Source organism: Canis aureus, chromosome 31 (assembly GCF_053574225.1).
Source record: "Canis aureus isolate CA01 chromosome 31, VMU_Caureus_v.1.0, whole genome shotgun sequence".
NCBI lineage: Eukaryota > Metazoa > Chordata > Mammalia > Carnivora > Canidae > Canis > Canis aureus.
The window spans coordinates 30,297,849-30,320,554 of NC_135641.1; the positions used below are offsets into that span (position 1 = coordinate 30,297,849).

Consider the following 22,706-nt stretch of genomic DNA (forward strand, 5'->3'; position numbering starts at 1 on the left):
TTTTACATAACAATATTACATGTAAATTCTAATTGTTTTTATCCAGATATTAACTGCTAATCAAGTCGGGTTTATTATTTTCCGATGGGACAAAGCCTAAGCCTGTGGAAATTTTCTGTCATTTCATATTTATGATTTATAAAAATGGAGTAATCTACTTTAATTTTAGATACAACCTACATTTGTAAAACCAGGAGCCAGGAAAGTTATCAGAACTAGTGATTATACCAGACAAAAAAGAATTCTTCCTGAGGCTACATTCTGCTCTGGTTCTATGCACGCAGCTTGCTCTGGTTTCCCAAGACTTTTTTGTGCTTATTGAGGGCACTGTAGGCTCCTTAGGGTATTGAATAGAAAAAAAAAGGGGGGGGGGAAATAAACAGTTATTAAGCTTGATAAGTTTGTTCAAAAGAGAAATTAAAATGCTTAATATTTGATGTTTTTTCTATCCGTCTGAGCACTTCTAGGATGAAAACTCCAGATCAGAAAGTACCAAAGAAGAATAAAATAGAGCACTGCCCTCAGGGAATTTAAATCAAGTATACATGTGTCTAAATTATAAGACTAAGATTATAGTCTTTATCAATAGAGTGGACTTGTGCAGTGCAGCTGCTTAAGAGTGCCCCCATCCCTTTCCCTCCATGATATACAAAAATGCCCCCAAACAATAACACATTTAACAGAAATGCAGAGCAATTCTTCAGGCAAGGAAAGGGTATCTTGAGATTCTAGAAATGAAGAGGAAACTCAAAGCTAGAATAATGAGTAGAAATTGAAAACAAAGTCCTAAAGAGAAAAATCTACCTTAGGGCCAGGACTTTTAAGACTAGTTTGAAGTATAGGTTGAACATCTCCTATGGAGAGGCCTTAAATGAGTTTGAGGAATAAATGAGGTAGGAAAACAAAACAAAACATCATCAGAAAGGAGAACTCCCTGAAGGAAACATGAGAGGACCAGGCGTGAATGGGCAAAGCCAGCTTGGCTTAATTATGAATATAGCAGGGGCAGAGGGCCCCTGGGCCAAGCTACTATTTTCTAATTTTGGTGCCTCCCAGGGTCATGGGTAATGAAGTCTGAGAGGCCAGTGGGTTTGCATTTGACAATTAGGAAGTCTTTGGTGATGCTTGCGAGAGTGGTGTCAGTGTGGTGGGGGCAAGATAAAGTTCAAAAGGGAGTAGTAGTAGTTGAAGAGAAGTTGCTGGGAAATAGACAAAAAAAATGAAAGGAAAGTGAGATCAAATAAAGAGTTTAATTTTTTGGTGGTTGTTTCGTTGTCCTAGGGTAAAAGACATCTTTGTATGTTTGTAGGCAAGAAATCATAGAAAGAGAAATTGAAATACAAACAGCAGTAATCGAGCAAATATCAGGAGGAGGCATAAAACATGGGACTCTTAAAATAGATATCATATTATCTTCAGGCATTACGATTGCCGGTGAGAAGTCTGTCAGTCTGATGTCATTCCTTTGTGGGTCATCTACCTTTCTATTCTGTCAGCGTGTTAATTATCTGTTTTTGCATAGCAAAGTATTCTAAATGGTAGTAGCTTAAAACAATAAGCTTCTGTTACCTCACACAGTTTCTGTGGATCAGGAGCCTAAGAGTACCTTGGCTGAGTGGTTCTGACACAGGGTCTGCATGATATAGTAGTCAGTATGTTAGCTGGGACTGAAGGCTTGCCTAGGTCTACAGGACCCCCCTCCGAATGGTTTACTCTCACACCTGGTAACTTAGTGTGGGTTGTACCTTAATGTTGGTTGTTGGCAGGAGACTTAGGAAGTCCACATGAACCTCTTCATAGGGCTGCTTGAGTGCCCTCACAGCATGGCAACTGGCTTCCCCACAGCAGGTGATCCAGGAGAGAGAGGGAGAACAAGAGAGAGAAGAGTCCTTTAGACTTGGAATCCTTTAGACTTGCAAGTCACACACCTTCATGTCTACTGCATTCTTCTGTTCATTAGAAAGGAGTCCTTAAATCCCTAAACCTAAGGAGAAGGGAATTGGGCTCTACCTTCTGAAGAGAGAAGTACCAGAGAATTTTGGGGCATTTTTTAAACTGCCCTGGCAGTTAGATCTTGAGGTGGATACAATTAAAAAGTTTGGGGACGGGATCCCTGGGTGGCGCAGCGGTTTAGCGCCTGCCTTTGGCCCAGGGCGCGATCCTGGAGACCCAGGATCAAATCCCACGTCAGGCTTCCGGTGCATGGAGCCTGCTTCTCCCTCTGCCTGTGTCTCTGCCTCTCTCTCTCTCACTGTGTGCCTATCATAAATAAAAAAAAAAAAAAAAATTAAAAAAAAAAAAAAAGTTTGGGGAATGTCATATTGAAGATGATTGATATCCTTAAATGATCTGAATTCATTAGATGTGAAATAATGAAGTATATACATACCATGTCATGTTATTCTGCTATATATACCTGAGGAGATCTGTGTCTTTCTGAGCATATCCTCAATAAATTGTTATCTTTTGTAGCATCTACAAGAGTACAATGCTGATATTGATCATAGATTGGATGACAAAGGGAAAAAGTGGATGCATCCATGGCTCTATTTGTTACTTTATTTCCTTGCAGATCTCCTCAGTGAGTGCTCTTTCTTGAGTTTTGTCACAGAAGAAACAACGTTAGTCACAGAATTTCTGTAAGTTCATACATCACTTGTCCAGCTGGTCAAGCAGGGCAGCCTTTTTATGAGTGGAAAGAGCCAGATTTGAAGGGAGGTTCTAAAACAGACACATTGAAAAGAGAAGAATTTGCCCCCAGTTTTGTTTCCTTTTCCTTCTATAAGCTTGGAAAGAAGGAAGAAGGAATTAATGAGATTCATTGTGTATGCAAGGGTAAGCACAGTTAGTGTTGAGCTAAGTCTAGCAGAAGCTGAAAAAGCATATCTGGCACAGCTAAGTAATTAGACTTCACATTTCTAGAATTTTGTAAGGAAAAAAATGTCCTTAGTGGAAAGTGTCTTTAAACTCATTTTCCACAGAAAAGATTTTCTCAGCCCAACCTCAGGCTTGGTCCTTTGTTGACCACATTTAAAATAAGGATGGAAATTGATATAGTCATGGTTTGTTATTTGCATGCTCTGCAAGCAAGGGGTGACTGCTTGAGGAGGAAGGAACACGCTGGTGCTATGTTCTTGGCTAGAATTAAAATCCAGCAAAATGTGTGTCCAAATCAAATGCAGGAGCCAGGGCAGGGATGAAAGCATCTATTTCCATTTTTCTCCAACGATTGGAAATATTTACAGAGCAGTGAACATGTCTTCCAAGTACTGGCTAATACCTGCTCTCTGGAGCCAGATGGTCTGGATTCAGTCCTGGCTCTGCCACTCACTCTCTGTGTAAACTATTTTCATTTTTCTCTGTCTCAGTTTCCCCATCTATAAAATGGGCAAAAGAATAGTACCTACCTCATCATGTTGTTGTGGGGAAGAAATAAATAGGTATATGTAAGTCACCAAAAACAGAGACTGGTGCATTATAAGCACTATAAAGATTAGCTATTTTTATAGTGGTCATTAATTATTACCAAGAATAATGTCATGCACAGAGTAGGTATTGAATAAATATTTGCTATCTAAACTGAACACTGAAGATGAAGAGCGGGATCTGTGAGGAGAGTAACTCCATCCTCTCCCTGCCTCCTCTTACAGCATTAGTTACTCTACTTCCCATGCCCCATTACAGTTATAGCACTCCTGTTATCCTCTGTTATAGCACTTCTTTTTTTTTTTAATTTTTATTTATTTATGATAGTCACAGAGAGAGAGAGAGAGAGAGAGAGAGGCGCAGAGACACAGGCAGAGGGAGAAGCAGGCTCCATGCACCGGGAGCCCGACGTGGGATTCGATCCCGGGTCTCCAGGATCGCGCCCTGGGCCAAAGGCAGGCGCCAAACCGCTGCGCCACCCAGGGATCCCTATAGCACTTCTCATATTGCATCATAATCAGGTGTCTAATCTGCCTCCCCAGCTTGAAGTATCAGCATATTAAAGGTAGAGTGCAGGCATTGTTTATCTTTTTATCACTAGCATCTATCTTAGTGCCTCACACATAATAGGAGTGCACATGAATATTTTTGGAGAGATAAATTAATTAAAATTTATCAGCAAATATTATTAAGTACATACCAGGCACTTTGCTAGGTATGGGAATACGGCCGTGACCAAGACAGACACCATCCTTGCTGTGAAGAAATTCATGATCTAGTGGAGGTATTTCCAGAATCCTGGATCCCTCCAAGACATTAAAAGAGAGGAAGGGAAAGGAGGATTTAATGTTTGCTGATATCTGCTCTACATCAGTTAGCATGCATTAGACTGCAGATATTGAGAAACACAATTAACAGTGGCTTAAAACTTAAGGACACATATTGTTCACATAACAAAAAGTCTGGAGTTAGGTGGTTCTGAAGACGGGTCATTAATCTTGTCAGGTTTGCACGATAGGTTTGTGTATCAGCAATTCCACTGGCCTTTCCCTCAAAGTAGCAAGAAGACTGCCAAAGGTGCAGGCATCATATCCTCACATCATCATCTTCAAAAGGCAACAATAAAAAAAAAGGCAACAATAATGGGCTTCCATTACTCTCTTTTTAACAGAGAGAGAATATCTTTCCCCAAACCACTCCAGCAGATCTTTTCGTACATATCATTGCCCAAGATAGATTCACTTGGCATCCCTATCTTCAAGGGAAGCTAGGGAATTGAGTTTCTATTTGTGCAGCTTTGTAAGGAAAAATGACAGAAGAAAAGGAGGGAGGTTAGCAATGACTTTTCAGTGGTCCACCAACAGTGTCTACTGTGCTCTGATTGCCCCGACTCTTTTCTTTTCCCTTAACCTTGAGAAGAACATGACAGGTACTGTTTGATACTCTGTACCCTAACAACATCCTGTCTTCCACCTGTAAAATGAGGAGATAGTGTAGATGATCCTTAAGGGTTCATCCAGTTTTGCTTTTCTAAAAGCAGTTAATCCATAATCATGGACTGCAAGGCCTGATCACAACCAGCTTATACTTCTAGGTATAATTAGTATGTGCCAGATGCTTTATTAGCATGGACTATTTGGAGTCAAAAGGTCTAAATGCTAATCCTAGCCTTGGATTTTGGCAAATCACATGTCTTCTTCAAACGTTAAGAGTTCTCATCATTTAAATAAAAATTACTCCCAGCAAGGTTGTTCTGAGGTTTAAATGAGATATTCAGTATGATTTGCATCTTATTTATTTGGAGTCTGCCATTTCAAGGAGGGTTTGAGCTGGATGTTCTTTTTTTTTTTTTTTGTAAGCTATTGCTATTATTACCTTTTTGTATAAAAAAATGTAGCTTTATTGAGATATAATTGATATAATCAGAACTGTGCCAATTTAATGTATACAGTTTGACATCCATGATACCATCACTACAATCAAGATAATATGCAAATCCAACACCTACTGGGATTTCTTTATGTCTCTTTTATTTTTCTCCATGTGATAAGAACACTTAATATGAGACCTATCCTCTGAACAATTTTGAAGTCCACAATACTATATTGGTAACCACAGGTGCTCTGTTGTATAGCAGATCTCTAGAACTTATTAATCTAGCATAACTAAACTTTATATCCATTGAATTATAACTCCCCATTTCTCCTACCTCCTAGCCCCTGGCAACTACCAATCTGTTCTCTGTTCCTGTGAGCTTAACTATTTTAGATACCTCAAAAAAGTGAATTCATGCAGTATCTGTCCTGTGATTGACTTATTTCACTTACTCATGTTCCTCAAGTTCATCCATGTTATCTCAAATGGCAAGATTTTCTTCTTTTTTAAAGATAAATAATATTTGTATCTATCGTTATTCACTTATCTGATAATAGAACTCCTACAACTCAATGTCAAAACAAACAAACAAACAAACAAACAAAAACGGGGACACCTGGATGGCTCAGCGGTTGGGTGCCTGCCTTCAGCTCAGGTCGTGATCCTGGGATCCGGGATCGAGTCCTGCATCCAGGCTCAAGAGGAGCCTGCTTCTCCCTCTGCCTGTGTCTCTGCCTCTCTCAGTCTGTGTCTTCTCTCATGAATAAATAAATCTTAAAAAAAAAAACCCAAAAACAAAAAACAACCAATCTTATTACAAACTAGACAAAGAAAAAAAAACTAGACAAAGAGAGGCTCCCTCATGGCTCAGTCAGTTAAGTGTCTGCCTTTGGTTGGGGTCGTGATCCATTGGGGAGCCTGCTTCTCCCTCTGCCTCTGCTCTCTCTCTCTCTCTCTCTCTCTCTGTCTTAAATAAATAAATAAAATCTTTTTTTAAAAAAAGAACTAGACAAAGAACTCGAACAAGCATTTCTCCAAAGAAAATATACAAAGAATGTATAAGCAGGTATATGGAAAAATGTTCAACATCTTTAATTAGCAGGAAAATGCAAATCAAAACTAAAGAGAGAAATAAACCATAAGAGAATCTTAACTTTCTCTAGGAAACAAACTGAGGGTCACTGGAGGTGAGGTGGGTGGGGTTACTGGGTGACAGGCATTAACGAGGGCACTTAATGCAGTGAGCATCAACACTGCAACTGATGAACCACTAAACTGATAAACCTCTGAAGCTAATAATACACTGTATGTTAATGGATTTTAAATAACATTTAAAATAAACAAAAAAAACTATGAGAGATCACCTCATACTTATTGGGATGGCTATTATTTTTTAAAAAGCATTGGCAAAGTTGTGGGGAAAGAGAATCTTTGTATACTGTTGGGGAGAATGCATAGTGGTTAAACCACTATGGAAAAAACTATGAAGTTTCCTAAAAAAATAAAAATTGAACTATCATATGATCCAGCAATACCACTCCTGGAATTGAATCAGGATCTTGAAGAGGTATTTGCATCCCCATGTTCACTGCAGCACTATTCACATTAGCCAAAATATGGAAATTACCCAAATGTTCACTAATGAATAGATATCATTATCTCTTTACACAACTGTGCTATGAAAAAAACGGTATCAAAGTAACAGAACACTCAAAACAAGCCCCAAATATTTCCTTCTGCACCTATAGTGACAAGCACTAGCTCTCCTGGGGAACTTTGAGCTCATTGCCATCATAGTTGCCAGTTTTCCGACTACATGTGCTAGCACATGAGCTCTTGTTTTATTGTATCCCCTTGGACTTCTGAGATCTTCAAAATGATTAAACACAAACCGAGAAAGGCAGGTGAAGAACTTTGCCTTAGGCACCTCACAATTTCAAGGTTCATTCACAACAGAAGATACATTAATTCTGACAGTATGCATGTAAATGTAGTCTTAATTTTGCTAAATATTTGAAACATGCTAATAAGAAGGCTGTGTTCATCTTCAGTTATGCTCATGGAAATGCCACACTTTGCATGATGTCTTCTCCCCAGACTAAGTATGTGCTGCTCCTCACACTAAGCAGGTGTGAACTTCTATACTAGGCTCATATCCTTGGAGGTATTTGAGGAGAGGGGGGAGTATAATAATTTTCTGAAATCTAACTCAATTTCTTTACTAGCCAAGCTTATTGAATCATATCACCCAGCAGGAGATACAGTCAGCCAGGCCAAACAGAAGAAGAGCAGATTAGTTCTGTTTGCATGATAAGAGCCTCCTAAGCCTGTGTCTTAACTGATGGAATCTGACAGCCCAACCTGAAAGCTTCAACTGGAAAATGATAGAGAACAGAAAGCTACTAAAAATGTTCTATAGATGTGGTCACCTAAAGTAACCCTGCAATATTATAAGTCATTTAATCAGTACTGGTATCCAAGTAAGAGTGTGGAATTTTCTGCACATCTATGCACATAATTTCTTTAACCTTTTCCAATCTTTTAAGATAAGTTGTGTATATAGAATTGTACATATTTATTATGTGAGCAGTAAGGACTTATGTGCCAGGTACAATGGAATGAGATTTCTCAGCCTAGATGTCAGTTTGCCTCCTAGTCAGTGTATATGACATATTCTAGGAGTCTATCTTTCATGGGGATTTTTATCTCTAGAGCCTATCTCTGTCCTCTAGGCAGTTTTAAGGGAGCTACTAGGTAACATGAGCCCTAGTGAGCATGACCGACTCCTAACAGTTCTTAACCTTGCATTACAGATACCCAATTATTGTTGATTGATTAGTAATAGAAATACTGTTCATCCTTTCTACTCCTAGTTACTACAGTGCTCTGCTAAATCCATACTTAAATTAATGAGACTCCCTATTTTCTTTATAGATAAAAATCCAAGCTCCTTAGTATATGAGGTCTTCCCTTACCATCTCCTTGGTCTTCTCTTAAGTCATCTTCATTGATACCCCAGACACTTGATAGCTTCTAATCACACCAGCTATTTTAAAGGCCCTAAGAAATGTGTTATCACTCATGTGCATGCCTTTCTGTTCCACTTTTAGGCATATTTGCCCTATTCTGCTTTATCTATCTAGATAACCTCTCCTATGATGTATAAAGGTACTTCTTCTAGGATTCTCTCCTGTCTTCTTTATTGACATGTCATCCTTGCCTGTGGCTGCTTCAGGACTTATTCTGTGAATTAAAATTTTCATTTCATTCTAGACTCTGAGGTCAGGAACTGTGACTTCAGTTCCCTTATCTCCACTACTTCATTTGGTTCTGGCCTATGGCAGATTGTCAGTCGATGTGAAATGAAGGAAGGGAAGAGTGAAAAAGGAAAATTAATCCCTATTGTCTTTCAAAAGTATACTTCCTACAAAGGGAATCCAAAGTCATTTTCCTGCCCACTTTTAGCTAAAGGGCAATCACCCTGAATTCTTGCACAAAGAAAGCTCCTAATGGAGAATATTTTGGATACCCAAATTAGTTTTATGTCACAAGGCTTGTATTTAAAGATGAAACCAAGTTTTGATACTGGAATCATGGAATCTTTGAGAAAGACACTGGTGAGAAGTAATATAACATAGGCATTAAGAATGCAAAACGTGTAACCAGACTCCCATGGTTCATATCCAAGCTCTGCTACTTACAAGCTTTATGAACATGGGCACATCATTCAATAGCTCAGTTTATCCAACTATAAAATGGAGGCAATAATATTATTTCATAGGAGTTGTTCTGAAGATGAAATTATTTCCTAGGAGTTGTTCTGAAGATGAAATGATTTGTATGTAAAACACTTCGAAAAGAACGTGGCACATGGTAAGCACTATGTAAGTGATTGTTCTCATTCACAGTTGTCTGGATCAGAATTTTCTTAAATATTTAGCTATAATCTTTGATTTCACACAATCTTACATGGAAGCCATTTATAAAACATATAGATGCAGAGCTGTTAAGTTGAGATGGGGGAAGGGAGGGCTGGGATGGAGCTCAGAGCTTCTTCCTGTCTACTCCTGAGGACTTTTTTTCTTCAATTCTAGGGCTATTGGAGCCCAGTTGAGAAACTCTGATAATATCCCAAACCAGTCATTTTCTAGAAGGAGGAATGAGATCCAGGCTTGGCCTGATTTGTTCAGACCACAAAGTCACCTGGTTCTCAATCCAGGTCTCTCTCCCCCAAATTGTGGCCCCCGGAGGATTCAGAATTTAGATAGGGGAGCTGGATACCACTCCACCTTCTGCAGTGATTTCTGAGTGGCCACTCAAAAATTTTGCTCAATGATATAGCTACTCCTCTTTGTCTTTTGCCTAATAGAAGAATGCACTCCTGCAGACTCCAAAATGTGTGTCTTAGAGGCTGCAGAAAGAAGGATAGCAACTGAAGATGTGCTTTTACTATGCATTTTTCCCTGCCTTTTTGGGTAAAGTTAACACTGGATTTCCCTCATTGTTTTTCTTCCTTTTTCTAAATGTCTTAAGAATCTCTCCACCCTTAAGTCATCACCAAACATATCTTTAATCCTAATGTGCTATTGTTTGAGAACTCACATGTCCCAAAACAGATAAGCTATGACCATACTGTATACACCTACGCCATTTAATAAATCAGAAATGTTATCTTATTCTAGAAATAGGTATATGTGCAGCACGTGTGGCTCAGTCAGCTAAGTGTCTGCCTTTAGCTCAGGTCATGACCCCAAGGTCTTGGAATTGGACCTCACATTGCGTTCCCTGCTCAGAAGAGAGTCTACTTCTCCTTCTCCCCCTGCCTGTCTTCCCGCTACTTGTGCTCTCTCTCTGTCAAATAAATAAATAAAATCTTTAAAAAAAAATAGACATATGTTCACACCAATCCAGCCTTTCCTGAGGTCCCTGTTGCTCACTTGGTTGACTCAGCAGAGATGTTTGGAATAGGTCAACATCCTCACTCAACTCAGTGGCTCCTTTACTAGTAACTGAAGCCCACTTTGATGGAGAAAATAATATATCTTTGTTTCCTAGAGCACAACTCTCTGACAGAGTAGCATACTGAGCTGTATGTGCTATTTTCTCAAGAAACAGAATTATCTTTGTAAGTCTGGGTCCAGAAAACGATAAGCACCATGGCTGTAGGGTAGGCTCTTCTAGCTTTTTTGTTACCTAGGAGATCATGTGGAGTGGTCACAGAAAACCAATCTTTCCCATTAGTTTGTTTTGTTAGACTCTGACCAAAAGAAAAGCTGTAAAACTGTGTGCGCACGTGCACACACATATGCATGTGTTTCGTTTCTTGGACTATGTGTTTCTTCCCATTACCCTTAAATGACTCTGCACGTTTCATTTGTGAATTATTTGTTTTCATCAGGATGGTAGAGAAAGCTTGAACCTGTTCACTTACTCTTTTAGCAAACACTTATTGAGTATTCAGTGGTGATGATTCCTGTCTCCAGCTTCTAATTTACCTTTACTCCTGTAAAGGGCCATTTTATAGGTAAGTCAATGTAGAAAGCTCAAATGACTTATACAAAACCAAGCAGTCAGTCAGGGAAGGAGGTGGGATTTGAACCCAGTTATGTGAGACTCCAAGCCATTATGCTAAACCACCACGTGTCATGTCTCCATCTGACAGAATTTACATGTGGTGATGAAGATTAAGAATACTAAGTGATACACTCTGCCTTTGGGAATCTTGTACACACCAATACATAAGTCTGATAAAAAATGATGTGGAATAAAAAACTGCAGGGCCCTGGGCTGGGGAAGAATCAAGTCGGCCTGGTAGAGATCAAAGAAAGCCTCACAGAGAGCCTCACAGAGAGAGGCCTTTGATATTGGCCTTGAATGGTTGGTGAAAATTCTAAAAGAGGAGAAGGAAAGTCCAGTAAGAAATAGCATTAACAATTATGTGTCCAGGGAGTGGTGATTGGGCTGGTGTGACCAAAGAGTAGTGTGACAATAGGAAAACTGGCAAAAGCCTAGATTAAAAGTCGTTATCCTGAAGCAGTGGTGAGCTATATCACCCAGTGTTCCTTGCTTGTGAGTAAGAGAAACAGACTCTACATTAAGCTAAAGTAAACTTGGGATGCCTGGGTGGCTCAGTGGTTAAGGGTCTGCCTTCGGCTCAGAGCATGATCCGGGAGTCCCAGGATCAAGTCCCACATCAGGCTTCCTACATGGAGCCTGCTTCTCCCTCTGCCTATGTCTCTGCTTTTCTCTCTCTCTCTCTCTCTCTCTCTCTCTCTCTCTCTCTCTCTCATAGATAAAATATTTTTTTTAAAAGCTAAAATAAACTCATGGAGAGTGCACAACGAGCTTACAAAGTCTACAGGGAGGCTGGAGAATCAGCCTTGCAGGTTGACCAGAACTGTTTGTAAAATAGCATCTCCAGAGGGCCAGAAAGAGAAATATCAGTAGTAGTATCCTAGCAGGAAGAATCTGGTCAAGATATCCAACACACATCAATGATTTACAATCTGGAAGGATAAAACCCAGCTGGTAAGTTTAGGTCCCTTGTCCTCCATAGGCCTGAGGAAAAGGGCTATGGGAAGAGCATCCAGAGGCCCTTTCAGCTTTTCACACAAAGGGAAGAATAACTGCCCAGAAAGGAAGAAGAGAGATCTGCTGGGAGGGGAGAATGGATACAGGGTAGATTAAAACAAATTCCTCTGTAGGTACTACATGTGGTTTCAGAGAGGGCAATGGCATGGTTACATCTATGAGATGAGATGGGTGCTCCATGACAACACGGTGGGTAGCTTAGAGAAGTTTGGTGGAGAGCCAGTGGTCTGGTTAAGAGGCTGCTGCTTTGGTCCAGGTGAGAACAACAGCTGCCTTCAGAGTGGGTTGCAGATTGGAGGTAAGGAGACAGATTCACAGGGTAAAAGGAACAGTACTTCACCTCCATGCTTACCTAGAACGTCCCTCACTTGAACAGTGTTACATTCATTTGATGAGAATATTATTGATCTAATGAGGGATTATCCCAAGGCTTATGATGTTATAAATGAGAAAATAACACACACTCCAGGGAGACGTAGCTGTTACATTAACAATTAATAGGAAAATCTGACAAAGCCAAGGCTTGGAAGTCATGCTTATCATGAATAATATAGAGCTGGGAGAGTTGGTCTGAGCCCAAATACATTCAGAGTAATTTTCCATAAACCTGCCACCTCTAGTTTGAAAATATTTCATGTGTGAGACTGCAATTTTCTCTGACAGGCTAGGATAGGAAGAAGAGGAAGTTGGAAAAGTAAATTGCTCTTTTTGTAATGGTAAAAATGTCATTACTGTGAAGAACATTAATCTTTCTGATCAGGTATTAGATTTTGAGCTGAGATTCTGGTCCTGTAATTCTCAGTCTTATTAAGCAAGCATGTTTGAGAACTCATGAGTATATGATAACTGGTTTTATTTTACTATCCAAACAGTAATAGGTGATTTTTTCAAGTCGTTCAGTATAGCCAGTCACTTTCTGAAACACTGGAGACAGCAGTAGTTTCAAGGTCAGGTCATTTTGGTCACAGCCCCAGCTGGTTGTGGTGGTTTCAGTGAACTTCTTCTACTGGCCCTGCCACTGATGTCTCTCGTTTTCTCTGGACAAGTTCTACGTTGTAGGATCTGCTGGAGGTAATGAGGCCAGTTCTGTGTCGGTCAGTTAGATTCACTGTGTTCCATATTCTAATCCTAGATCTAAGTCCCAGAGGAGTGTAGGGAGAGGGTAGAAATGGTGTTAGTTTGGGTCCCCCACCTGCAGACTCTGAGACAAGAATTTGGGAGCAAGTAGTTTAATTAGGAAGCACTGGTGAAGCACTGGTGAAGTGAGAGTAGGAGAGGAGCAAATTAAGAAGTATTCTTCACAAATGAAGAATACATTTGTGAGCAATACAACTGTGGCCAAGGACCCTCATAGAGACTATAGGACACACTTCAGAATTGTCCCACTGAGGGTGGAGGAAGCTGAGGCATTTATTCACCAACTTCTCCCTTGTTGAAAGTCATTCTTGAAGTGCTAAATCTTTAGTACTTTGGGCCTGCCTCCACTCCAGTGCAGGCCAAGCCTTCCCCTGCAGTCAGAGAATGCCCCCCAAGAAGCTATTTGCATGCATAATAACTGTCTGCTTCCAGACAGACAACTTCCAGGGTAGGCCCAGAGGATATGGGCAGGGCACAAACAGCAGGTGATACAAAATGAACTGAGAAAAACTAATTGTTGTGTAGAAAAAAACAAAACAGAACTCTAGCAATAAGTGTCCTTAAAGAACTTGCCATTATGTTAAATGATGTAGATTGATTTCTTCTCTGAGTGAGGCACTCAGAGTAGCTATTCAGCTATGGATCATACTTTAAACCACTTACAATTTAATAAAGGAGTTAGGATGCATTTACAAGTCAGTCTAATACAAGAAACAAAGTGCTGAAAGACCTAACAAGGGATGTACAGAGTGAGAGGTGGGAGGAGAAAGACTCAGGAATGACTTCTTAGAGAAGGCAGCACTTGGCTTTCACATGCAGAGATGAGGAGGGTGGACATTCCATGAGAAGGAAACAGAATCACAGACATAGAGGATGGGAAGAAAGGGAGAAAGTTTGAGTCAATCTAACCTGAACTTGGGGAAAGGAAGGTGAGCAGTTGGAGGGCAGTAGAAAGCTCCATTGGGCACAAATTTCGAAGAATCTTGAAAACTAAGCTCAGGTTGTTGAGCTTTGCCCTTGTAAAATAGTATACCAGGCACATGGGGGCACCAGCAACCCTTAAAGGTATGCAACACTTGTTTTATTAAAATATAAACATTATTTCCATTGCAGCAGACACACACACACACACACACACACACACACACAGACACCATACTCTACTCATACTGTTATGATGATATGTTTTAGGTAAGCCTAGTGGATTATGTGTCAGAGTGGAGGGCAGGGTACAGTTTGCAAGGAATGAGTAGAGAAGTACAACAAAAAAACAAAACAATATTAATTGAACATGAGAGAATGCTGCCTGATATATATATAAATAAGCATAAGCAGAGCAATAGAGAGATCTTAAAAACCACCTCAAATTCAAAAGGCAACTAAGTAAATAATTTAGTGACAGTAGATGTAGTCCACTCAATACTTTGAGCTGGGCATCTGCCCCTTTCTCAATTTTAATACTTAGAAGTATACTGAGAAGTGGAAGAAGGTTATTAATTATCTTAAGGCAATATAGAACCATTCTGAAGTTTTTCAGAGGGGCACATCACATCTGACCTTGGCTCTGTTGTTAAGAGCATGAGCAGTGACACGGGTTGTCTGTGGTTCTCCATGGGTAAGAGATTTTTATGCATACAAATAGGCGTTAGGCTATTTGCCACACTGCTTATGCACGTAGTAAAGAAGGAAAGAAACTAAATAAGATATTCTGAGATTAGAGAAAAAATTCTTTCTTTGATATAAGAGTTGGAGAAAGAACCTAGACTCTTACCTCAACATTCATTAATATGCATTGGACAATTATGTACTGGACATTTACTGTACACAGTCTGGAAGCACAAAGAGACATAATACTCTATGATCTTAGTAAGTTACTCATCTTGGTTTCAGTTTGCTCATCTGTAAAATAGAGATAATAAGAGCTGCTGTACAGAGTAATTGCAAGGATTGAATGATACAATTTTTAGAATTCTTGACCCCTGGTAGAAGCTTAATAAATGAGAAATTGTAGACATTTTATCAGTAGGTGCCCTTAGGAGCAGATCTTGAAAGTCCTTCAAAACAAAGCTCCAAGAAATTCTGGATGAGATGGAATGTCTCTTCAATGAACCTATGGTCTTCTATATAAAAGAAGTTCCTAGGACATGAAAGATGATTTAATTGCACTTGAACGACGCAGGGTTAGGTGTGCTGATTTCTGCATAGTCAAAATATGTGTATAACTTTTGACTCCCTGAAAACTTAACTACTGATAGCCTACCATTGTTAACTGGAATCCTAGTACTGTTTACTGGAAGCCTAACTACTAACATAAGCAGTCAATTAATACACATTTTATATGTTATATGTGTTATATGCTGTATTTTTTTACATGCTGTATTCTTATAATAAAGCTAGAAAAAATAAAATGTTTAAAAAAACATAAAGAAGAGGCAATACATGTGCAATGTAGTATGAACTGAAAAAAAATCATGAATAAGTGGACCCCCACAGTTAAAACCCATGTTGTTCAAAGGTCAACTATATCTGTTAACTTTGGGTGTAGTTCTTATAGAAAATGGGATATATGTCTCTATATAATCTTAAATGGAACCATGAGACAGAAACTTATGAGAATTAGTATACTAATATAGTTCTTTAATTTACTCTTTCTAAAGCGCAGTATGTTATATACTTACTCCTTTCTTTAATCATTCATTCTACAACCATTTTTTTTAATTTTTATTTATTTATGATAGTCACAGAGAGAGAAAGAGAGAGAGGCAGAGACATAGGCAGAGGGAGAAGCAGGCTCCATGCACCGGGAGCCCGATGTGGGATTTGATCCCGGGTCTCCAGGATCGCGCTCTAGGCCAAAGGCAGGCGCCAAACTGCTGCGCCACCCAGGGATCCCTCTACAACCATTTTTTAAGCATACACTATAAATGCCAGGTATGAAGAAGACAAGCTGAAATTTCTTTAAGTATCTTACAGTCTATATGTAAAGCCAGACTCTCTATATATAATATTATGTGTACAATGCACATATAGATTATGCAGGCTAAGTAATACTGCTAGACGGTATAGATTAAGAACAAAGATAAAGTGTGTGATAATGAATATTATAATTATTTAGAAGTGGAAATGATCAGTTCGAGGTGAAATGGCAAAGACTGGTTCACAGACAGAGGGCTTAACTTGGCTTTGAAGAATGGCTGAGATATTATTTAATAGGGAACAAGACCCTGACTTCTGATGAATAAACTGGACAGTTAGGAAGTCAAGCCAGAGAAGAGGGTCATGTTATAGAAATTAATGGAAATTAAGGCAGTGAGAGTAGCAGAATTCAGGCTGCTGAAAGATTGCATTGCTAGACCAAGTAATCTGGCCTACAGATCAAGATCATAAACCAAAATGCCTTCAAGAGTCAGTAAAAGTTTGAGGTGATCAAGGTAAAAAGTAGGGAATGGTGGAGACTGTGGGAGCTCTGGAGAGTAAGAAGTCTTTAAGTTCAAAAATATTTGAAACATGGGGCTCTCCAAACAAAACATGCTTCCAGGCCAAATTCTGTTAGCCAGACCTGGTTTCTAGCCACTGTTGTAGACTATTTTCTGGGCTACCCATTGCTATGCCACATAATTAGCAGACATTATCAAGCAAACTAATCACAATTTCTTACTGGGTTTAGGGGATCCCTCAGAATCTTTCTCAGTGTAATAGGTCATGAGCATTAGTTCTATATTGATTCTTCTCCCATCCTGTTCCTCAGTCTCAATACAACTGTCATAACAAGCTTGCAATGCACATATTTGCAAAAATACATTAACTTATGAGTGAAAGGTGGTAGTATTTATTGTATAAATCTGTAGTTTCTTGATACCCTCTTACTGAAACCCGCCAAACTTTTTCTTTTGCATTTGTTTTCAAATATGTATTGTTTCTAGGGTGTTGGGGCTTTAAGGTTATCTTCCCCTAAGATAATCGAAGTCTCATTATGTCCTGTGCATTCAGGAGTTTATGATCCAGGCAGGGGGAGGCAGGGAAATAGAGTTATTTAGGGAATTGAAAAACTGATTCTTGGTTCCACTGCCGACCAGTGTGTAGTAACTTAGCTTTTGGGTCTCAGTTTCCTCAGTTCCCTGCGAAGGTAATCATCTCTTCCTTGACCACCTGATGATGTTATCAGGTGGATCAAATAAGTTCAAGGATGTATAAGGATTTGGCAAACTAAAAGTCCTTTAATGTTATTCTCCTGTCTATTCCTCTCATTTATCAATCACAAGGGAACTGAGGGCAAGGTTAAGGTGTGCACATGTCTGATGAGCCTATTATGTGCTGATGAAGTTGTATAATTTTAAGACTTACCATAAAATATATTGTTTTAAAGGGTGTCCAGGAAGCCAGGAGAGCTTTCTTTGCAGGGAATCATGTTTGATGATAATAAGCACAAATAAGGGAAGTAAAACAAAGAAACCATTATTTTGTAGTTTGAGTGTATTATCCTGTGCTATAGATAATGAAACTTGCTCTTCACCACCCTCTATCATCCCAGCCACCTTTACACACTCATGAACTCCTGTGGTCCTTATAGAGCACCATGAAGCGGTCTAGGAAGAGATGATTATCCCTCAATAGGAGCTGAGGAAATCAAGAACAGAGAAGGGAAGTTACTCATGCCTGGTCAGCAGGAGCGCCAGAATTTGGATTTGGGTTTTCTGACTTCCTTTAAAACCCCACCAATTTCCCTGTGTTTCCCTATCTAAAAATATTTACGCAACTCGTGTTCCAAAAGGATGATGGGAATAGTAAAGAAAAAAGAAATCAAAATATGGCCATTCCTCCCCATGTCTTCAGTTTAGGACTAGGATTGCACTCCCAGATTTTGGCTGCCCTTAGCTTGCGTAGTCAGACCCACTTTAATAATTTGTGCAGAAATGGCCTTACTTGCAACTAATCTAATGCCCTTCTGCTTTGCCCAAATGCTAGGAGGGATGGATTTACACTTAAATCAATATTTAATCTAATGTACCTCTCTTGACTCCATTTGTAAAATGGTGTGTAGATTTTGGATAAGAACACAGGCCTGTGAGCTGAATCAAAGCCTTTTGTGAGGCAGTGAATTCAAGAAGGGGATGGTAATACATGGCAATACATGCAGAGGAGGGGAGGTTTCCCTGACAAGGACCAATGTATTTTCTTACCTCTCCCCCTTTTTATTAGAGATATGGAAAAAAGAGTCAATAGTGATTTAATTGTACCTTGTTGCAAAAGAGGCTCAGGATTCCAATAGACCCAAAGACATTAGCAATAGTAAAAAACAAAACAAAACAAAAACCAAACAAACAAAAAACCTTAATAACATGGGTAGGGATTCTTTTCAGTCAAATATCTTAACACTCCACAGGGTATTTTCTTTATTTGGAAGATAAAAGTCCCTTATATGTATGTCATTTTTCATATTATAAAATAAGAAATAAACACAAGGATACTAAGTTAAACTTAGACCCAACTACTTCATTTATTATGTAGAACCTGAATCCATGGGTACTTTGTAAAGAACCTGATATAAAATGATTTGTCTAATACCATTTAGACTATTAATTTCAAACTAGAAATGAAATTTTCAACCTATACTTCAGAAACAGAACTTGAACTTTAGTTTTCCAGCCTATGAAATAGACTGTCTGTGTAATGGAGATGGTGAAGTGAGATTGAAGGAAGAATGGAAGGGGGGGAAGAAGGAAGGATAAAAGAAGAGAAAGAAAGGGAAGAGAAAAGGAAGGATGGAGAAAGAAGAAGAACAGAGAGGGTAGGGTGTCTCTCTTTTTTTTAAGAGATTTTATTTATTTATTCATTAGACACACAGAGAGAGAGAGAGAGAGGCAGAGACACAGGCTCCATGCAGGGACCCTGATGTGGGACTCGATCCTGGGACTCCGGGATCACACCCTGGGCCGAAGGCAGGTGCTCAACCACTGAGCCACCCAGGGATCCCCAAAGTCAATAACAGTAGGTTTTTATATCTTTCTTATTGGCAAAATGAGACTTATTTTTAATTAAGAAATTTTAAGATTTTAAGAGTAGTGAATTGGTCTACTTAATTTAAAATGTTTTCACCATCCCTAGGCTAAAATATTGTCCCAAATTCAGTAATGGTCTTCATGACCATGGTTTTGATTGACAATAAAACCACAGTAAGGGATTCATACCATAAACTTACAATTAAGTGACTCTATGAGGCATATGAAATGAGCAGCATTTCATCAGTGAATTCTATTGCCCACATCTAAGCATCAACAAAGTGCCTCTAAATCCAGGTTGCCTTTGGAACCACTCATTATGTTGATAGAAAACTTTATGTGCTTCTAACTACACAGTTTCAACAAGCAATAGCACCCCTCATAACTAGTATTGTTAATATTACTAATGGTAACTAAGGCTTTTGGTAGTCAACCCAGATTTGGAACAAGGAGTGTGTTTTGATACACAGCTGTTACAGAGCTTGAGCTTGGGATTTCTATGGTGGTTAAATGCCTTCTTATATTCTCCTTCATCCTCTGTCCCAGAAGCCTCCTCAAATAAATATATAAGAAAGCAGAAGTGTGATGCTTGTTTTGCAAATGCAGCTTCAAGCCAACTGGCTTTCTCACCTTCAATCTGATGGCATCCCCTAAGATCATCCTATATCAAAATTTCAGAATCTTTACTGGAACAAAACCAATGTTTTGTTTACATTACAATGTACAAAATACCTAATTTTATTCAATTAGTACTCTTATTGTGGCTATGAGATTTTGTGTTACTTCTATTAATTAATTATAATAAGCTGAGATTTTGATACAAACATACAATTGAGAACAGCAGTCTCTATCTGGAAGGTAAATGCTATAGTCCATGGGAGTGATGATTTGTTTGTAAGTTACTGTTTACACTTTCCTCTTAACCCTGATGACACTTGTCTGATTATATTAACGGGCAAGAGAGTATTGGACAAAGCCACTGTGGTCAAAATAAGAGAAAGAGCAGAGGGATAAACCACATGAGAATCATAGCCATTTGTCTGTATCCTCTTTAAGAACACACATTTCCACTGTCTGATAATGATACTTACTTTGTCATTTTAGGTTTAACCAAACAGGCAGTCAATTAGAAAAGCATGAACTATGCTTTTCTGACCTTCATTGTAAATTAGATTATACCACTTCTGTTGTATCCATCTGAAAAGATTAAATCAATGCTTTCTTTAAAAATGCACCTCCAGGAATTTTTAGTTGACATCTGAATCTATTCACAGCTGTTTAAGCACTTAGTCAACACATGTTTATTGACTGAATAATCTGTCTGGTGCTATGGAAGATGCAAAGATAAGTAAGACCGTCTGCCCATGGAGAGTTTAGAATCTAGAAGGGAAAACAAGATGCACATAGAGACCCATGATATGAAGCAGAACATACTAGAAGGAATACATAAGTGAAGTGCTATAAGAGCTGAGAAGAGGGTTTGACTGGAGCCTGTCAAAAGATGGAGATCAGAGAAGGCTGAAGGAACACGTGGAATTATGGTGGCTATTTCTTATTTATTTAAATACTCTTTTTTTATAATAAATTTATTTTTTATTGGTGTTCAATTTGCCAACATACGGAATAACACCCAGTGCTCATCCCGTCAAGTGCCCCCCTCAGTGCCCGTCACCCATTCACCCCCACCCCCCGCCCTCCTCCCTTCCACAACCCCTAGTTCGTTTCCCAGAGTTAGGAGTCTTTATGTTCTGTCTCCCTTTCTGATATTTCCCACACATTTCTTCTCCCTTCCCTTATATTCCCTTTCACTAAACATTATATGTTCTCATTCATTTGGGGAATATAAAAAATATATTTTAAATACTCTTAAGGCAAAAAATAAATACATACATACATACATACTCTTAAGGCATTTATTTATTAAAACGTTCTCTCCCAAGATTTCACATTAGCTTAAAATTCAAATCAGTCTGCATTTCTCTACTGAGGACCCCACCTCAGTGTATGACACCTTCTCCAGGAGTGAGTGCTACCGACGTCCACACAGTGAGTCCCATGGTCAGCCTCTCTGTTCCCCAGGTGTCCCAACTAGATGTTAATACTGCTCTGCTACAGGGTAAAAGCTCCTAACTCAAACTCATTAGAAAAGGGGTGAAATTTCTGCAAAGTGCACTTTAAGAAGAGGTACTATTTGCTCATGAAAAGAAACCAGCGGGCCCTCTAAGAATAATAGAAATGGGTATTTTACAGGTAAGCACATGATTTGGAGTGAAGAATTTGGATGTTGCTCTGCTAGTCCAGGCTGTTAATACTCTTCTTGTTCCTCCTGTGGGCCCCCTTAGTCAGATATCACAAAGCCTTCATCTGTGGCACAGAGAATGTCCACTATCCTCTGCAATACAGGGTTGTTTTCCCCTTCATTCTCCTGGCAAATCAATTCAATGTTTCTTAGCTTTCCAAAGTAGAAATCTCTCTCTTTCTCCAAGTCTTCAACGGTAAGTTTCAATACATTGACCTGCTTCATCAATTCAGCTGCTTCATCATCCCCGTTGCTCACACCAGGATTCTTTCGCACCACACCCGGGCCAGCCTTGGGGGTTGCAGTAGTTCTGTGTGTTACAATGGGCCCCTGTGGAGCTGCACTGCTAGACCTGAGAGGTTTCTTCAGTTTGTTCAGAGCTGGAGCAACAAGGGAGGAAGCCACTGCAGTTTCTTGACCTTGTCTGGCAGCTATAGGATCATAGTCTTTTCCACCATAGTTTGCATCAAAAACCTTCTTGAACCACTGAACAAATTCAAAATTGTCCTGAAATTTTCCTTTTACTAATTTGTCCACAGGAATTATTTTGTCAATACCCATTCTCTTAAAACCTGCTTGTAGTATTTTAAAGTTCTGGATGCATTCTAGCCTGGAATTTCACTTTCTTCAAGGCAATAGAGCTAGGGAATAGGATGTCCATAAACTGACAATAGGCAGCCCCAGAGCGCAACTGTTCAATCTTTGTCAGATTCAGCTGCAGAGACTGATCCAGGACAGCATGTCATGTTGACTTAGGTTATCACTGGTGATGGACGTTGAGTATATGTTCACTGTCATCTTCGGCTCTCAATGGGACCTTGTCCACTGCCTGTGCCCAGCTTCGGTTCTGTCTTCATCTCATTCAAACCACCCAACCTATGGTGGTTATTTAAAAGAGAGTTGGATTTTGATCCCGAGATAAATTTAATTCTTTCCCCTTTTGAAAAGGGAATCCCAGCTTTCATAATCTTACTATGAGGATAATTACACAAAGAAGTGTTCAAGAAGGTGAATCACATGAGCCAAATGGTCTGTGTTGTGTGCAGTTATTTCACCTACATACCTAACTTCATGCAGCCACGATAAGAAAACACCTCCTCCCCCCAAAAAAACATGAAACATCTCTTATAACAGATTTTCTCTACTGTCAAAGCAAGAGAGAATACAAAAATTCAGAAATAAAGCTAGTAAAACATTAGATGGCTCAGAATTCTTAGAAAACCAAACTTTTCTCTATGTAACTTCATAAAACTTGCCATATGGAGCCAGCCTCTGAATTAAATTGGGGACAAAAGTCACAACTGAGTCCTATCCATGCAGGACCTCCCAGTCAGTAGCTCCTCTCTCTTCATCTTTTGCTACTCATTCAAGCTAGGGAC

At 39.2% G+C, this 22,706-nt stretch overlaps 1 protein-coding gene and 1 pseudogene across 5 annotated transcripts in view; one reads left to right on the top strand and one right to left on the bottom strand.

Moving 5' to 3' along the window:
• Window positions 1-22,706, top strand: part of SCHIP1 (schwannomin interacting protein 1) — a 723,769-nt gene that overhangs the window by 321,385 nt on the left and 379,678 nt on the right. The gene's annotated exons all lie outside the window — the stretch shown is intronic.
• LOC144302239 (microtubule-associated protein RP/EB family member 1 pseudogene) lies at window positions 21,072-22,125 on the bottom strand (annotated as a pseudogene).